At 41.8% G+C, this 18,716-nt stretch overlaps 1 protein-coding gene across 1 annotated transcript in view; it reads left to right on the plus strand.

The window, feature by feature from the left end:
* The window catches only part of LOC122809347 (mucin-17-like), a 345,956-nt gene that overhangs the window by 281,057 nt on the left and 46,183 nt on the right, over positions 1 to 18,716 (plus strand). The window lies entirely within an intron of this gene.

Raw genomic sequence — 18,716 nt, forward strand, 5'->3', positions numbered from 1 at the left:
ATGTGGGGCTCATGTTATGGCCCACAGACTTTGTAAAGCCTTCTTAAAAGGGGCTTTTCATATTAGACCACCAATTAGATCTCCTACGTCACCTTGGAGTCTAAACTTATTGTTATCTAAGTTAATGCTGCCCCCCTTTGAACCAGCCTCCTCTTGCCCATTGAAATTTTTGTCATGGAAGACTCTCTTTTTGGTAGCCATTACATCCGCTAGGCGAGTATCTGAACTTCAAGCTCTCTCCATTAAGCACCCTTATTTGATCTTTCACTCTGACAGAGTTTCTCTTCGCACTAATTCATCCTTCCTTCCTAAAGTTTGTTCTATTAATAATATTAATCAGTCCATTGAATTACCCACTTTCTTCAAGAATCACTGCAATAAAATGGAGTATATGTTGCACAAATTAGATGTTCACAGACAGCTAAGGTTTTACTTGGATAGAACAAAAGATCACAGAAAAACTGATCAACTTTTGTAGCCTTTGCTGATAACAGGAAAGGAGTAGCGGTTACCAAAAGAACTCTTTCTAAGTGGTTAACTGATTGTATCGTCTATGTCTATGATTCTTCAAATCAAACTCTTTTGCACAAACCCAAAGGACATTCCACTAGGTCAGTGTCTACATCCCTGGCTCATGCAGCCCGCCTACCACTAGACGCTATTTGTGCGGCTGCTACTTGGTCTAAGCCACATACATTCATTTCTCATTATAAGGTAGACAAGGTTTCTAGGGACAGGGCAACCTTTGGTTCCACTGTGCTCAAGAACGTCCTTCCGTGAGTTCCTCAGGAACAAGGAGCTAGGGACACTACCCATGTGTAAGAACAAACGGCGAGATTGAACACTATCACATATAGAAGTTATGTCCTTACCATAACGTTCCATGTGGAGTGTTCATCTCGCCTTTGTTCTTACATTCCCACCCTCCCGCCCTTAGGAAGAACGTTCAGTTTGGTGCCTGGCCTGGGGCATTCTGCTTCTGCATTGCAGTTGTTGTGTATATAGTTGACATGTATATATATGTGTATATGTGTATATATATATATAGACTCTTTGTGCATATGTGATATAAGCATGAGTGTGCTCTCTCTGACTACTGGTTTGCTTGCAAACTAGATCTGAGGTAAAGGCAGAGGGGGATTGTGGGTATTAGGTTGTCTCGAGCTTCTTCTCGATGCAGAGCTTGCAAGCGGCCGACACGGAGCCGAGGATCGGCTCCGAACCCATGTGTAAGAACAAAGGCGAGATGAACACTCCACATGGAACGTTATGGTAAGGACATAACTTCTGTTTATTAACTATTTGGTTGACATAATCAGAAAAACTCCAACCTGGATGAATCTGTTTACAAAGTTCTTATATGGAACAACCATTTTAATCACTGCACGTTGTACTAAATATTCACTCGTCATCCTACTTATTCCAAATTTCTTAGACTTAGGTTTTGATATATCTATATATTATATCTCTATACATTCTCTCTCTCTCTCTATATATATATATATATACATATATATATATATATATATATATATATATATATATATATATATATATATCCCCATCAATTAAAAATAGCAGCGTTGATGAGCTCTTAAGTAAACCAAGCACTTTTAATCTTGGCTTAAATAGGACCCTTAATGCTTTTGCCAAGTCATATGAAGCTGAATTTGATAGGTTAGGTAGAAATAAAGCAACAGTCCAGCTGTATAATTTAAATAAATCTCAAGATGAAGCAAATAGTAAGTTAACGACTTATAAACATCTCAGATATGCGAACGTGGATAAAGGATGTGGATTAGTGGTGATGGAAAAAGTGAAATATAAATCTGAAATTTGTAAGTTATTGTGTTTTGCTGTCTTCTACGAAAAAGTTAATAAAGCAATGGTTATTAATAGTTTCAAGAATATTGACTTTGAATTATTTTATTTGTTCAATCAAAAATATATTGATTATAGTTTGTATGAATTCTTAACGGTGGACGAGCCTGAGTTGGGAAAATATTTGGTATCCCAAAGATTCACAAAAAACAGGTGTGCCCACCATTCTAATCAATTATATCTAGTCCTAGACATAAAACCACGACCACTTCATTTGGTGATGCATACGTGTGTGTGTGTGTGTGTGTGTGTGTGTGTGTGTGTGTGTGTGTGTAGAAAAACAAATAGCAAAACTATCATTCTAGGAGATACCAACATAAATTGGCAGAACCTAACATCCAGAACACCTGAAAATTGCATTAACCTCTATAGGTTCACACAACTGGTGACATCCTCCACACGAATTCTAAACAATCAGCCAGAATCAACCTTAGATTTGATCCTAGTTTCAGACCCACAAAAGTATTATAACACTGTTACCCTCTCCAATATTCTCAGTGACCATCTACCTATCTTCCCACATAGAACGGATACACAGGTTCCAAAACCCCACTCATATAGAGCAGCCAGGCACCTAACAAATTTTAACCTTATAACATTCAACAATGCTCCAAACACCCATAACTGGACTCCACTGAAATATTTACCATTAGGAAAAGCAGTACACTACTTTACTAATACCTTCCTTAAGATCATAAATATGTGAGCCCTACTCCAATATAGAAGAATAAAAAAACAGTCATGCTACCTGGCTTACTAAACCAACTAAAAAATGTTTCAATCAAGGGACCAAGCCTAGAAAGAATTGCAGAAAAAAAACCTCTAGCAAATGAAATTAAGTTCAGTTTGGCAATGCAGCAAAAAACTAGCCAAAAATGATAAGAAACACTACTTCTCACAACAATTATTGAGTTCAAGAACCCCCCCCCCCACACACACACACACACACATTTTGGAAATCAGTCTCTTCACTCCTTAACCCTGGTACAATACAAAACTCATCACCTTTTCCAGATAAAGACCCACAACAAATAGCCCACATTTTCAACTCCTACTTTATGGATAGCATTGCTACACTTGTCAAGGACCCTCACCCAAAACCAAAGAATTCCCAAATAATAAGATAAACACCTCTAACTCAACTCCTAATGGCTTCAGGACACACTCCACTTTCCACAATAATCTAAATCCAAACTTTCAACCTAAAACCTGTGCCCACCTCTCTAATTCTCAAACTATTAAACCAGTTAAGACCAAGCTCCTTATCTGCAGACAATCTCCCCTCCAAATATTTGAAACTTGGTGCCAAAGCAATAACTTAACTTATCAAAATCCTACTCAATAGGTCTATCTCAGAGTCTAAAATCCCTCAGATCTGGAAAATATCCATAATAACCCTATTGCATAATTCTCTCCCCCATTATCTAAAATACTAGAGAAATGTATACATCAATTACTAAAATACCTCTGTGATAACAATCTACTTGCCCATACCCAACATGGATTCCAGCCCAGCACACAGTGCTATAACAGTCCTATTCTTTTTTACTGATGCTGTGAACAAGGCTTTGGATACTGGTCTATTAACATCAGTGCTCTTACTGGACCTGTCAAAAGCATTCGACACAGTATCACACATTAAACTTCTTCAGCAGCTTGCAGCTCTAGGATGCTCCCAACATACCCTTAACTGGTTCTCTAGCTACCTGAATAACGGACAACAATCACTAAGATGGCAAAGCAAACAGTCTAGTTACACAATCAATAAAACAGGTTTTCCACAAAGGTCTGTCTTAGGACTATTGCTTTTTAGCTTGTTCATAAATGATCTTTACTCTGTCTCTCTACAGAGCTCACTAATCCAATATGCTGATGATTCCATAATCATATCCTCCTCCAACCTTCAAAAAAATAACATAAAAGGCCTTTACTAACATAGAATCGTAGTTAAATGAATCACAACCTCTCATAAAAACCAAGAAATCCAAACTATTACTTTTCTCTTGTAAACCACCTCTACATGATTTTAAGATTTATTCCCTCAATAGGACTGAAATCGAAGTAGCAAAGTCAGCAAAACTATTAGATATTACTGTCAATGACAAGCTATCCTATGAGCAACATATTCTAAATGCTATAAAAACACATTTAAACTTGGCAAACTACACACAGAAATTATACACAGATACCCCCACAAAAATAAAACTTGCCAATACCCTCCTGCTCCAATCCCTCCTCTATGGTTCCCCCATTTTTACTAATCTGCACACATCACTAACCAACTACAATTATGTCATTATAAAATAGCAAAATTCACTAGCAACTAATTAGCAATTAAGGAACTAAAATGGTTTGAATTCCCTCACTTCCTTCAAGACACCCAGCTAACACTAGCCCATAAAGTAATATACAATAAAGAAAGGTTCCCATCTCTCCACTCAATCTTACAATTCTACACCCCCATCAGAAAACTTCGATCCACTATCAAACTACTCCTACGCATTTACAAAGCCCATAAAAGGGCTCGACAAAGCTTATACTCACATGCCATCTCTAAACTCTAGAACACTCTACCCACCCACTATCACTCAATTAGATTCCTTAACTTCAGACTCACTCTAAAAAAAAATCACTTCCTTAATAAACTCTTAATAAACTGACATGCCCCTCTCACAAAATCATAGACCTCCTTAAGCTATATTTAAAACTTGAAAATATTTGACACCCTTCATTTCCAAGTTAATCCTGTGTGAAATAGACCTCTTTTTTTACTGGTCAAAACTCCATTTCTGCACATCTTTGGCCTTTGTGTCGATTTCTGTAATAAAGTCTATTTTTGTTTTTTTCTTTCCTTCTTTAAAAATATTGTACCCATTTGTCTTTTCCTCATACTTGTAGTCACACAAAAATATTCTATGTACACTACTAAAAACTAACTTAACTATGTATTTCTTGCAGCTTATGCTAATTCCTAGAAAAATATACTATCATTATTTAGAAAAGTTGTAATAAGTCTAGTTTATGCATTTTTGATTGCTTATACATGTTTATATATTCCTGATTGCTGTAACTGGAGCCTTTCTCCCCGGACCTCCAATGAAAATGGGTTTTCAACCTAGTGGACTTTCCCGGTTAACAAACAACAATAAATAATATATTATCATATTATATAATATAACTACACACACACACACACACTTCGGAAATGTACCACCACATACTGTATGTCTAACAAACACTGGTTTCAAGTATTTTGACAAGCACTAAATTAACTTGTGTTTGCTATTTTATAATACTTTGTGTATTTCAATTAAGAGGTGGGCATGTAATTAATTTTTAGGGGAATGTTTGTTCTGTATTTCTGCATCCTCTGACAGCTAACCTTATCATGATGAGATGACATGAGCTTTATTAAAAAAAAAGTTAGAAAAGAAGAAGATAAAAAAGAGGCTTCCATGTTAGGAAACTGAACACGACAGCTTTGGAGCCCTTCATCTGCACTGATGTTTTCTTTCTTAATTTGGGTACTCACTTATGTTTTTTCTCTAAACCTGACAATGTGTGCCAGAACCACTGCCTTTGCTTGAAGCCCTCTAATCAATAACTTAATGAACGCCACACTCCTTATGTTTAGCCAGCCTGCTCAAACTGCAAATGCAAGCATATTTCTCCACATTCTTTCGAATGTTGAATTTGCTGTAGTTAGTAATTCATTTTCATTTGCTTTAGCAAGATGAATTTAAAAAAAGAGATTTGGAATGATTACTTCTAATTATATAGTATTATCCTCATTCTAGGTCATTTTTTTCGTTTTAACAAAGATCCTTTCATAACCCTGTATAGTTTCCCTCCAACAATGATAGCCCCTCAGGCGAAAGCATATGTTAGCCCTTCTATGAGAATTATATTAACCAGAATGCATGCAGAAGAACATACTGAAGAAATAGCCGAAGCTTTTGCTACAGGGACTGTATTTATTTTTAACATGCTGAAACACGTCTGAAACATTTACAAATAAATTATAATCTATTACTTTATAAACGTCACCTCATTGTTTTAGATTTTAAATTTGCAAATGAAAAAGGTGTACTGAGAAAAAAATTACTTGAAAAAAGTGCCTCAAGTTTAAAACATACAAAGGACAAATCCACTGGAAATATGAGTTACCTTTCATAGATGAACTGAGGACTGTTTGATGAAAAAAGGCACAACCGCAAATACAGAAACAAATCAGCATTCAGTCGGTACGGCACTATCACAACATTTTGTTCTTTTTATTTTTTCCTGTTTAACATCCTGGTCAGTCTTCTATTAATGTGCACAAAAGCAGAACCGACTGTGTGTGTGTGTGTGTGTGTGTGTGTGTGTGTGTGTGTGTGTGTGTGTGTGTGTGTGTGTGTGTGTGATAGAGAGAGAGACAGACTGAATCGAGTAATAGAGCCCTGGTAGTTGCAAGGCATTCATTTATATACATTTAATTGTGACAGTCGCAGTGGGAAAATCATGGAGGTCAAAGTAAATGTGATATAGCTGGTACCTGGGATCTATTACTCAATTAAGTCTGTGTGTGTCTCTCTCTCTTCTGTGCACACATTCCATTACACACGCGGACAGAAATGGGCAAATACTTTTTTTTATTGCAACAAGTAAAAATAAAAAAAAATTAGATACTGCCTGATTTCCATGCTTCGCAAAGCCTTCAGCCACTGTTTCAATAGCAACAGAAGTGCTTCTACAAAACTGTGTTCAATCCGTGCAGAAACAGTCACTAAGTTAAAAGTTCCACAACAATAAGAAATGTTCCACAAGTCCGTGACCACTAGTTTTATAACAGCTGATGTTATGTAGTCCTATCTCGTCTACATTCTTATCCGTGGGTTCTTTCGGCTCCGACTCGGCCGATTTTTACTAGCTCAAAGTCTCTCATTGGCTGGGCGAAGAGGGTATCCCAAGATGCACTGCTCCCTATCCCCAGATCTCGTTTGCCGCTTGTAGAGCTCGGACGTGGTCTCGCTTGGCTGTGGCTAAGTACCCTCTTTTTTAACTTTTCTCTTTGAGAAAGGTTGTTTATTCAACCCAAAAGCTATTTTAATAGCTATTCTTGCAGATCGCTAATTTGTGTGTGTGTTTCAGTGCTTGTGTTAGTAGTTTGGTATCCCTTCTTTCCAGCGGGCTAGGCCCGTTTTAGTTAGAGGACCTAGCCCTCCCGTCTCTCTCTCTCTTTCTCTCTCTCGTTTAATTAATTCTTGGTCTTGTGTTTTCCTGAAGAACTGTTTCAATTAGAGGTTCTTGTGTGTGTGACTGGTACTGCTCCCCGCTGTGTCTTGTTGTGTGAACTGTTTAGATTAGTGGTTCTCTGTGTACCTGTTGGTTTTTTGTACCTGTGTTCAAATTTGTGGTGGTGTTTCTCGCCATTTTTTGCCAGTTACATCTAGGCTCTCTTTCTGCTCATTGATAATGTCCAAAGATCATAAGGAACATAAGCCTTCTGTCTTTAAGAAATGTTCCAAATGTGGATATAAAATGTCCATCACAGATGGACATTGTGTGTGTGTCTACTGCCTCGGAGCCATCCATTTACAGGAGTCGTCTAGCTTTTGCCACGTGTTCAGTCCTAGGGTGCTCCAGGAGAGAAAAAAACAAGTTAATTTTAAAAGGACTTTTAAAACCATCTTTTGAGGAAGCTATTGATTCGGCTTCTAGTACTAAGTCTAAAGCTTCCAAGTCCAAGAAAAGGTCTCCGGCTCCATCTGCCACTTCGGAGAAGATTACAGTTTTGGACTCTTCTTCCTCGGCTCCACCGTCTTCGGGGCCGCAGGAGATATCTGTATTAACTGAATCGGCGTTGGCCCCAATTATCCTTGAGCCCATTCGGAGCCGATCGCCCAGTGTCAGAATGGGTTCACCGGACAAGAGATCCCAGTCTCCATCTATCGCCTCCAAATCCTCCAGACTTACTGATTTGGATGTTGACAGGGTAGTGCAGAGGCTCCAGCAGTCGCCAGTGTTGGCTAAATTGTTTTCGGCTCCGACCTACTCGGCTCCGGAGCCAGTTTCCATGACCATTTCGATGATTCCTTTTTTCACCACATCCTTGTCGGAGCCGGTATGCTCCGCTCTGAGTGATGTTCCTGCGCCGGCTCCGATACCCCCTTTGGGTTTATCGGTGTCGACTTCGGCTCCGACCATGTTGGTTCCATCCACAGGGTTCAAGACTCGGGTCTCTTCAGTCGGGCCCGAGGGGGATACTTCAGGACAGCTGTCGGTTCTGAGTCTCCCACTCGGTGCATCGGCTCGGGGGACCCCGGTCGTGGCCTCGGAGGCCGGTCGGTTCTCGGACCCGGGAGGACCTGCCTTCGAGTCCATACGGAGCGCGCTGGCAAGATCGTCAGCTACATTAACCGGATCGGTCATTCCGTCCCCCACCACCCCGGCTTGAGCCTCTGACACTCACCTGTCCTTGGACAGCAAAGTGCCAGGCCCTAAGGACACCTCCACGAGTGGTCCCCAACCTTCTGAGGGTCTCCCAGAGTCTTTGCCTGAGGAGCCCCCTAGAAAGAAATTGTGCAAGAGGAAGCACATAGACTCCCAGGATGAGTCTCTCACCTCCGATACTGACCTCGAGGAATCCGAAGGGTCCCCCAAGTCTTCCTCTGATGATGTTTCCTTCTTCGATATCCTGGAGATACTGAAACAAAGAGGAGGCTGGCCAAAAACCCTTCCGAGGAGGAGTCAGTATTCCTTAATGCTTTTGGCGTTCAGCCTTCCTGGATGTCTCCACCCTTCTTCGAGCTGCTTGACCTCATTTGTCGAAGAGTGTGGGAAAATCCTGATTCTGTAGAACCCGTGCCTAGGCGTCCCAACAAGTTCCTGTCTGCACCCCAGGGGAAAGAATTTCTATCAAAAGGAGTCCCGGTAGGTGCCATGGTGGTGGCAGCAGCCACCCAGAAGGAAGTTGCCGAATCTTCCTCACTTCTACCCTCACTTCCATCACTAACTCGTCCATGCGGCTCATCTCATATGCGGCCGAAGGAGCGAGCAGGGCGGCGAGCTCAGGGGTCGCCCTTAGAAGGCAAGCCTGGCTATGCCTGTGTCACTTCGCGGTGGCCTTCAAGTCTTCCTTCACTGACGCCCCTTTTGATGGTTCCTCCTTGTTTGGGACCAAAGTGAAAGACACTCTCACCAGGTGCAAGCAAGATGGAAAGACCCTGTCTGCCATTGGGGTCCGTTTTTCCCTTCCTTCTAGGCCTTATCCCAAGGCCCAGCAAGGGGGGAAGATGTGGTTCAAGAAATCACAGAGGTTCTTTCCTGCAGCACAAGGTGAACCCCCCTCCAGAGGCAGGGGGGGTACTCAGGGAGACGTCACCCCAGAGGCAGAGGGGGTCCCCGCAATTCCGGAGACCGCGACTCCTTTCGTGGCTCTCCATACTCTCACTCCTGAGGGTGTGCCCGACTGTGCTTATCCGGATCCAGTCGGGGGTCGAATTTCAAAATACCCAGAAGCTTGGGAGAGCATCACCCAAGACTGATGGGTACTAAGGATAGTTTCCGGACGTTACCTCATCCCATTCTCTTCAATACCCCCGCCAATAAGAAAAATCCCAGACGTTCCACCCAGTCAAAGGGTGAAATGTTATGTGAGGTACAAATACTTAGAGTTCTCTCTAAAACAAAGAGTTTTAATGACAACTTAACTACAGCTGAGAGATTTTGTTTGAAAGAGTTGACAAAAACTGATCAATACAGAGTTATGAAACTGGATAAAGGTGGAGGGGTTGTGATAATGTCTAAGATAGATTATTTAAATAAAATGACTAATATGTTAAGTGACAGAGAAACCTATCAAAAAGTGTCTAAATATAAGATGTGTAGAGCCTGTACAAATCACAGAGGTTCTTTCTTCATTAGCTTGACAAGCCTTATCTGCAAAGCCATGGAGAGGATCATAATGGAACTCATAAATAAAGACATAGGGAACTTGCAGACTTTGGATTCAACCCAGTTTGGCTTTGTCAAAGGCAGATCCTGCCTCTTAAACTTGGTTGACTTTTTCAAGACAGTCACCAAGGCCATTGATGAGGGAAAGGCAGTCCATACAGCCTACCTCGACCTGGCAAAGGCCTTCGACACAATACCCCACTCAGGTATCATCGAAAAACTCATCAGCTTGAATGTAAACCCATACATCACAAGATGGGTTGCAAACTGGCTAAGTGATAGAACCCACAGGGTCAGAGTTGCTGGAGCCATGTCAGACTCAAAGCCTGTTACAAGTGGTGTCCCACAGGGCTCAGTCCTGGGTCCACTCTTGTTCGGCATCTACTTTTCTGAAGTACAAGCAAACACAGGAGGGTTATGGCTGACAAAGTTTGCAGATGACTGCAAACTGGGCCATAGTCGAAAACACATCTGACACAGATATCCTCCAGAAGGGCCTCACAGAAACGGATAACTGGTGCCAGAGCCATGGCCTAAAGTTAAACGCCAAAAAATGCATAGTCATACCCTTCGGGAAAAACAAGGTTACCCCTAGCTACCATATAGGTGGCAATCCACTGAGCACAGAAAAAGTCATCAGGGATCTGGGGACCCAGGTTGACAGTAGCCTTCGCTTGACACTCATGTTGCTAAAGTAGTTAGGAAAACCTTCTATATCGCCCACCTGATCATGAAGGGATTCACATCTAGATCAAGGGAGGTCATCGTCCCCCTGTACTCGTCACTCATTAGGCCTGTGATTGAGTACAATGCCCGTTCGAATGTATCTGACCAGACACCTGCTGCAGCTTGAAAGGCCCCAAAAGTTCCTCACCAAAAGGATAAAGGGTCTCAAAATATGTCTTATGCTGCCCGACTGAAAGAACTCCAGCTCTATTCAGTCTCATACCGCTTGCTCAGAGGTGACCTGTGCCTGACATATAAGGCCATGTCAAACCCAGATTTGATGAATATGCTTCACCTCAAAAAATCTAGATCCCTCAAAACCACAAGGGCGGGAGACTTAAACCTTGACACGGTTATAAATAGAACGTGCTGGAGGGACAGATTCATCACCCAGAGACTCCCTATGCTGTGGAACAAAATCCCGGTACATGTGAGGCAGAGCACCTCTCTGGCCTTGTTCAAGAGGAATCTTGACCAATGGATGGGAGATTGCAGATATATCCCAGGGATTACTTCAGTGTCACTGCTTGACAGAGGCACAGCAAAATGATAGGCATAGTTTTTATTCAAACTAAAGGGGTGGCGAAAGCCACATAACTATGGGCTAGGCTTATAAATGCCCTTGGGCAGATAGCCTAGTATGAACCTATGAACAAAAGTAGACTGGTTATTATATGAATATTTGATGGAAGGTATGATCAATAAGGATGAATATGATTATCTTTTGGTTGAGTTTCCTATTACTCCATCTATTTTTGGTATACCCAAAATTCATAAGAGTTTAAATAATCCACCTTTTAGACCAATTGTTTCAGCTAAAGGATCAAAATTGGAGGCTGTAGCCCATTATATTGATGTAAATTGTAGAGACACCTTAACTATGTTACCACACATTCTTAAAGATTTGTGGCATTGTTTGGAAGTTGTTAAGGAACATGCTGCCCTTATAAACAAGGATACTGTGATGGTCACTGTAGATATAGTTAACCTATTTTCACTTATACCACACAAATTGGGTCTATTTATGTTTGAAGCAAGTTTGTCAAAATTCAGTACGATGCACATTGTCAAACGTAAATTAATTATTGAAATGATGGAATTGGTTTTAACAAATAACTATATTTACATGGATGGAGAATATTATAGACAATGTGCAGGTGTGGCTATGGGTGCCAGGTGTGCCCCCATATATGCCAACTTAGTATTGGCACAATGGGAAACAGAAAGTATCTTTACTTCTAAATATTGGTCTAAAATTATACTTTACTGTAGATTCCTTTATGATATATTAATTTTTTGGAGAGGAAATAAGGATGAAATGTTAGAATTTATATCATTCATTAACACCACATCCACCTTTTTGACTTTCACACATAAAATTTTTGATAATGATTGTGAATATCTAGATATTTCATTTCATATAAATAAGGATGGACTAGAATCAAACATATTTAGGAAAAAAAACTTATTCAAATTCTTTTCTACATTATAGTAGTAGCCATCCACATTTTCAAAAGAAGAATTTGGTAAAAGACAGATGGTGAGATTATCCCGTATTATAAGCGAAGACACCAAGTTTTTTATTGAAATGGACAAACTTATTAAAATGTTTCAAGACAGAGGTTACCCACAAAAATTACTTATTCGATTGAAAAAAGAGATTTTACACAAAAGACACATTATATATAAACCCATTTTAAAATATGGGCATGAAAATTCACTAATTAGAAAAATGGAATCAATGAAGAATAAGAAGGATGCTTTTATTCTACCTTTTAATGAAGAAACATGTGCAATAATCAATATATTAAATGAGACATGGGCTAGTGTTTTTGTGAATAAGTCAGAAGTTGCGAAAATAATAGGAAATTACTCAAATGTTACATATAGTAGGGGGAAGAATTTAAAAGAATATTTTGAGACAAGTTATAATAATCAATTCTATAAGAATTCAAAAATGAGTAAATGTGTTTTTTGTAAGACGTAAATTTATAAATGATGGTCCGTATGTGGTAGTACAAAGTTATGGTAGGTCTATTAAGTGTCCAGGTTTTTGTAACTGCAACACAAAAATGGTAATATATTTGGCCTCATGTTTATCCTGTCCAGCTTATTATATTGGGAAAACCATTAGGAGGTTAAGGGATCGCATCATGGAACATAATAGAGACATAAAGAATAAAAAATTTACCAATTCACTGTATACCCATAGCACCAAATGTAAAGATTTTAAAAGATTTATATTTTTTGTTATTGACAGGATCCCTTACAATTCAAGTAAAGGAGGTGACGATAACATTCTTTTAGAAGTTAAAGAATGTTTATGGCAGTTAAGATTAAATGCCAACAATACACTTGGCATTAATGAACAAATTTCAGTTTTAAGTATTTTGAAGTATAAATTTCATTTTATATGAAGGGGAACTATTTATGAAGCATCAATATTGACATTTGATAGTTTTTATGTTATTAATTTAAACATGTATTTTATCATTAGCAATAGTTTTAATGTTTTTCATTACAATACCACCCTGTTTTTACATGTTCATTATAAGTTTATATATGTTTTATGACAGAATCTTTTGACAGAATTTTTAGATTTTGATTATTAATATTTATTTCCTTGATTTATGGAGGCGTTGGTTCAATGACTTATTGTGATTGGTTAATTAAGACCAGCTACATTATTTAACTGATGTGTTATGTGAAGCCACTGATACTCTGAAGATACCCTTAGTGTGCAGGGGTGAAAGCGCTCAGTATCTTTTTTAATCTATGTGTGTTGCCTGTTCTGAGTTATGTTTTTGTTTTATTGAAAGTTATTAAATAAGTCCACGTGTTGACAGAGTCGCCTTGTTTGTTTTACTTCCTCTGATGATGTTTCCTTCTTCGATATCCTGGAGATACTGAAACAAAGAGGAGGCTGGCCTTCCAAAAACCCTTCCGAGGAGGAGTCAGTATTCCTTAAGGCTTTTGGCGCTCAGCCTTCCATCTCCTGGATGTCTCCACCCTTCAACGAGCTGCTTGACCTCATTTGTCGAAGAGTGTGGGAAAATCCTGATTCTGTAGAACCCGTGCCTATGCGTCCCAACAAGTTCCTGTTTGCACCCCAGGGGAAAGAATGTCTATCAAAAGGAGTACCGGTAGATGCCATGGTGGTGGCAGCAGCCACCCAGAAGGAAGTTGCCGAATCTTCCTCATCGGTCCATCCTCCTTACAAGGAGTCTAGGACCATGGACTGATATGGGAAGCGTACCCTGTCTTCAGCAACCTTCACCTTACGGTCGCTGAATTATTTATCTCACTTCACTCGGCTCCAGAGAAATCTCCTCAAAGAACTGGGAGATACTCTTACGGGTAACATACCTGAGGCGGTAGCTCAGACGGTAAACGCACAGGTTTCTACCCTCACTTCCATCACTAACTCTTCCATGCGGCTCATCTCATATGCGGCCGAAGGAGCGAGCAGGGTGGCGAGCTCAGGGGTCGCCCTTAGAAGGCAAGCCTGGCTATGCCTGTGTCACTTTGCGGTGGCCTTCAAGTCTTCCTTCACTGACGCCCCTTTTGACGGTTCCTCCTTGTTTGGGACCAAAGTGAAAGACACTCTCACCAGGTGCGAGCAAGAGGGAAAGATCCTGTCTGCCGTCGGGGTGCATTTTTCCCTTCCTTCTAGGCCTTATCCCAAGGCCCAGCGAGGGGGGAAGATGTGGTTCAAGAAATCACAGAGGTTCTTTCCTGCCACACAAGGTGAACCCCCCTCCAGAGGCAGGGGGGGTACTCAGGGAGACGTCGCCCCAGAGGCAGTGGGGGCCCCCGCAATTCTGGAGACCGCGACTCCTTTCGTGGCTCTCCATACTCTCACTCCTGAGGGTGTGCCCAACTGTGCTTATCCGGAGCCAGTCGGGGGTCGAATTTCAAAATACCCGGAAGCTTGGGAGGGCATCACCCAAGACTGATGGGTACTAAGGATAGTTTCCGGAGGTTACCTCATCCCATTCTCTTCAATACCCCCGCCAATAAGAAAAATCCCAGACATTCCACCCAGTCAAAGGGATCAAGCAAGCCTCGGTGGTGTCTCAGCTGCTGGAAAAGGGAGCCATCCAACCAGTCCCCTCAGACCAAATCGGATTAGGGACTTACTCAAGATTCTTTTTGGTGCCGAAAAGAACAGGGGACCTGAGACCCATACTAGATCTCAGTCAACTCAACAATTATGTACACAAGTCTAAGTTCCGTATGGTCACGCTACAGTCAATTCTCCCATTGTTGGGAGAGGAAGTTTGGATGTGCTCCATCGATCTCAAGGATGCTTATTACCATAGCAAAATGGACAAAGCATCCAGGAGTCACCTACGCTTCCGGCTGGGAGCCAGTCACTTCCAGTTTTGAGCCCTGCTGTTTGGTCTCACCACAGCCCCCAGGGTGTTCACCAAATGCATGGCAGTGGTGACGGCTCACTTGAGATGTCAAGGATTCCAGGTGTTTCCGTACCTGGACGACTGGCTCCTTACCGCCCCCACCAGGCATCAACTAGTTCAAACAAAGGACGCTACCATCAGTCTATGTCACCAGTTGGGCATAACGATAAACTGGGGAAAATCTGCCTTATTGCCCTCACAGCGTGTCACCTTTATAGGAGCAGAGCTGGACACCATTCTAATGCGAGCATTTCTACCACAAGAAAGGATCATGGTATTGCAACGACAAATTCATATATTGATGCCACTCAGACAAGTGCAGGCAAGAGTGGTTCTACAACTCCTAGGGTCCATGGCAGCGATTATCATGCTAGTCCCTTTAGTAAGATTACACATGAGACTTCTTCAGTGTCTCCTCTTTGTCCAATGGTCTGTACAAAGACTCCCACTATCTCATCCCATCTTAATCACAGACAGGTGCAAGCAGGATCTCCGTTGGTGGCTGTGCACCAGCAATTTAAACGGGGGAAAGCCCTTCGTTCCTCCTGTCCCTGTCGCCACGATGACCACGGACGCCTCCCAGATTGGGGGGGGGGCATTATCTCGGCAGGACAATCCAAGGCACGTGGCAAGAACACGAGATACATTCGCATATAAATGTCCTAGAGATGAGAGCAGTGCTTCTTGCGTTGCAGGCACTTCAGGAAGTTCTTCCTCTAGGGACTATTGCGATACACTCAGACAACATGTCAGTAGTGTGGTATCTCAACAAGCAAGGGGGGACACGATCATACCCCCTATGCAGAGAGGCCATGCGAGTGTGGAATTGGGCAATAGCTTCCCAATGGTTCCTGGTGGCAATGCACATTCCAGGGAAATCCAACGTTATAGTGGACAGGCTAAGCAGAGCAATACGTATGCCTTACTAGTGGTCCCTGAATCGCCTGGTTGCAGAGCGAATCTTCAGCAGATGGGGTCAGCCTTGCTGTGACCTGTTTGCCAGCCCTCTCAATGCAAAATGCAGCAACTACTTCACGCTGATCCCCCCACAGGGGGAGTCACCCAGGGACGCTCTGGTTCACGATTGGCTCTCCGGTCTGCTTTATGCTTTCCTCCATTTCCCCTTCTCTCGAGGGTGATTCAGAAAGCTCAATCCTTGGGAAGCAGAATGATTCTGATTGCTCCACATTGGCCTCGTCAAGTATGGTTTCCCTTTCTTCAACCATACGTTGTGGACACTCCTTGGATTCTGGACCCTCTACCAGATTTGCTGACACACATGTCGGGACAGTTCCACCCCTCTCTGAGGACTCTCCAGTTGACAGCCTGGCTACTTCACTTCCATCGCTAGTCAGACGTCATAATTTTTCACCAGAGGTGGTCCATATTCTATTGTCTTCCCATAAGCCATCCACTAGGAAGATTTACTCTAGCAAATGGAAAAGGTTTTCCATCTGGGCTCATTCTAGAGGTATCGATCCTTATACAGCCCCGATAGATTCAGTTCTGGAATTCTTGTCAATGTTTTTCTATCAGGGATACGCATCAGCCACCATCAAAGTCCAACTGGCGGCAATGTCTAATTTCCACGTAGCAAATTAACCTAGTCTTATGGCCCACAGACTATGCAAAGCATTCCTAAAAGGTACCCTGTTACTTCGTCCCCCAGTGTCAGAACCCACCATGCCCTGAGACCTCAATTTTGTTCTCCAAGCACTCACACTGCCACCTTTCGAGCCTGCAGCTACCCGTGAGTTAAAATTCTTAACATGGAAAACAGTCTTAATAGCAATCACTTCAGCTCGTCGGGTCTCGGAAATTCAAGCCCTCTCCATCAAGCCCCCATATCTAATCTTTCAGAAAGATAGGGTCTCTCTCTAAGACCAAACCCATCGTTTCTTCCCAAAGTGGCTTCTGTGTCTAACATTAATCAGTCCATTGAGCTGCCAGTATTCTTTCCCCACTTCTCTAACAAAGCAGAATTTAGATTTCACCAATTGGATGTGCATAGACAATTACGCTTCTATCTACACCGGACAAAGGATATCCGGAAGTCTGACCAACTCTTTGTGTGTCCTTTTCGGAAAACTGATTGGGTTCTATAATATCCAAGGTTACGCTTTCTAGATGGATAGCCAGTTGCATCTCTTTTATCTATCAAGCAGGAGACAAAAATTTGCCATTTCCAGTCAAGGCACATTCTACGTGGGCTGTTTCCACATCCACAGCCTATCAAGCTAGATTGTCAATGGATGATATATTTGCTGCAGCTACTTGGGCTTCTCCCCACACCTTTGTTTCTCATTACAAATTGGACGTGGTTTCCAGGGGCAGATCTTCCTTTGGGTCCACAGTTCTCAGGAGTATTTTCCTATGAGCCACCCAGGATGTAGGTGCTAGGGACGCTGTCCCACGGGTAAGAATGTAGGCGAGATAGGACTACATAACATCAAGAAGTTATGTACTCACCATAACATTCGATGTATGTAGTCCATCTCAACTCACATTCTTACTTACCCTCCCACCTTCCCCCTGCCTGGAGGATTTGGAGCATAAGATTTAGAGTACAGGTTGTCACCCGCTGAGTCCTTTTCCTGAGTGACTGTTTTTATATGCATGTGAGGTGTGTATGTAGTGTATACATTGTTTCGCAGCAGACTAGATCTGGGGATAGGGAGCAGTGCATCTTGGGATACCCTCTTAGCCCAGCCAATGAGAGACTTTGAGCTAGTAAAAATCGGCCGAGTCGGAGCCGATATTCGGCTCTGAACCCATGGGTAAGAATGTGAGGCGAGATGGACTACATACATCGAACGTTATGGTGAGTACATAACTTCTTGTTACCTCACCAAGCAGGTACAGCATACATCACAGTGTGGGAAGTGCCAAGGCAGGTGGAACTACTCATTGGCCTGTGTTGGAGGTACGTAATGAAGGAGGTGACAAATTCCTTTAGAAACCATGCGATATACTGCATGATGAATGGATGAGGGATGGGCTTACCAGCCCTACGCTACTGAAGGGTAGAAGTAAAGAATACTTAAACATTTTAATGCAGTTAGGGAACTGCTTGTACCAAGGATGAATCTGTAATGATAAAAGAAAACTCGCAGTTGAGTTTTCATGTAGGGGAGGCCGGAGTGTTCCTTTAACTACATTACAAATGTTCAAGTTACTATAGCCCGACTCCGAGTAACCGGGCCTACCTTGTTTACACTTTGTTTCTTGTGAGAGTCTATATGCCCTTCTTGATTCATCAGTGTAGTTCGCTGAATAGGGGTATGAACTCTGCTTCTTCCCCTTGTTTGTTCCTGCACCTTTATTGGTAACTGAAGATAAACTCGAGCTGTCTCTAAAAAATTAGTAGTTGATTCATACCCAAGCTCGGACACATTCGAGTTACTTGAACTCTCACTCACAACAGAGACAGGTTCAGTTATTAAAGAATTCTCATTTTCATTAGAAAAAGAGTCAAGATCTACAACTGCGGCACTGCATTTATTGTAATTAGCTGCTCTCTAGGCTATTGTGACTCAGATAATGACGTACTTGGCTTATTCGTACCATACCAAAAGGTGTGACTGCACGATTCGTAGTCACTGCATTGGTCGACATAGCTAGTTCATTCATCTGTTTCCTCGGCCAGGAAAACACCTGTTGAGTTCTAAAATCTTTAAGGTCTCTCAGTATTTTACGCTTTTTTTGCATCATAAGTTTTTCTTCAAACACATATATACAATGAATCATCTCATT

The sequence above is a fragment of the Protopterus annectens genome, chromosome 8.part0, assembly GCF_019279795.1.
Source record: "Protopterus annectens isolate FY-2018-M chromosome 8.part0, PAN1.0, whole genome shotgun sequence".
Classification (NCBI taxonomy): Eukaryota; Metazoa; Chordata; order Ceratodontiformes; family Protopteridae; genus Protopterus; species Protopterus annectens.